The sequence below is a fragment of the Puntigrus tetrazona genome, chromosome 10 (genome assembly GCF_018831695.1).
Source record: "Puntigrus tetrazona isolate hp1 chromosome 10, ASM1883169v1, whole genome shotgun sequence".
Lineage (NCBI taxonomy): Eukaryota > Metazoa > Chordata > Actinopteri > Cypriniformes > Cyprinidae > Puntigrus > Puntigrus tetrazona.
The window spans coordinates 14,202,897-14,204,151 of record NC_056708.1 but is presented as its reverse complement, the minus strand read 5'-3'; the positions used below and the strand labels follow the sequence as shown (position 1 = coordinate 14,204,151).

Genomic DNA, 1,255 nt, shown 5'->3' with positions numbered 1-1,255 from the left:
TATATTTAATATAATACAAAATAATTTATTTCTGTGATAGAAAAGCTGTATTTCAGCAGTCACGATTTAATCTTTCAGAAATGCTGATTTGGTACGGAAAGTTTTCTTATTATAAATTTTAAATGTATATCTGCTTAATATTTTTTTGTGGAAACAGATTTGAATATATTCTTGCATCCTACCTGAATAAAGGTATTATTTCTAAAAAATGAAATGAAATCAAATAAAGGACAAACAAAACTAATGGCCCTAAACTTTTGAACGCTTGGTAGTGTGAAAACAGTCACGACAGAACATGAGGGGGTTGAAATCGGCGTGGTTGAAAGAAAAAAAAAAAAAAAGTAAAGTCATGTATGATCTCCCATGATTCCTGGATGTTTAGTATCTGTGTCCTCTCTTAGACTTCTTTTAGGTGGTGGAGTGGAGCCCCTCTGTCCATCAGTGTTCACAGCACCATGACTCTGTTAAGACCCCGGAAAGTTTCTTTCATCATTAGATGATTTGTAACGCTCAGTACAGTTAAAACTAGCAAACTCATCACAAGCAATTGTATGATCTCAACCAAGAAAAGTATGATCAGCTTAAAAGCCTCAGTCACGTCTTGCCCTGGTTCTTAACACTGCCATCTGCTGGTGACAACCCTTAGTATTGTGTTTGTCGTATTCCTACGAACCTTGTTTTTGTGTCTGTGTTCATTTTCCCTTTTTATGGTTTCAGAGCATGTAACGTCTAATGCCAGCGATAGTGAAAGTAGTTACCGTAAGTTTGTGTTCCCCTTTATTTCCTTTAATCGCTTTGCTTTTAACTTCATCTCTTTAAACTTCATGAGATAGAGAATTGAATTCCCCTTGTTCCCTCAGCTTTCCTTTGTGTTATGTGCACGCACAAAATTAAAAGATGTGTACTGCTCAAAACCAGCGTTTTGCGCAAAAACCGTTCAATTGGAATAAATTGCATCTTGAATTAGGTCGTTTAAAAATGCAGCAAGAGAAGCTGAAGATGATTACAACACCCTATTGATTTAACCAACAGAAGCTCACTTTACTCTTTATAGTGCTTAAGCTAGTAATACGATTTTTTAGTAACAAAAAAGGTACAGGTTATCTGTGTTCCCTTGCTTAGTGATCATACTGGGAACACAGAATATGATTCAAATAATGTCTTTCAACAGTTTTGTAACTGGCCTGTCATTTGCATCGAGTGGTCTGAAAAACCTCTTGAACTTTTGTCAATACTACAAGGCTCTTAAATCTCA

The 1,255-nt window shown here is 35.6% G+C and overlaps 1 protein-coding gene and 1 pseudogene across 2 annotated transcripts in view; one reads left to right on the top strand and one right to left on the bottom strand.

Moving 5' to 3' along the window:
• LOC122352551 (disks large homolog 2) overlaps nucleotides 1–1,255 on the bottom strand; it is a 110,536-nt gene that overhangs the window by 67,558 nt on the left and 41,723 nt on the right. The gene's annotated exons all lie outside the window — the stretch shown is intronic.
• Nucleotides 1–1,255, top strand: part of LOC122352555 — a 5,833-nt pseudogene that overhangs the window by 3,849 nt on the left and 729 nt on the right.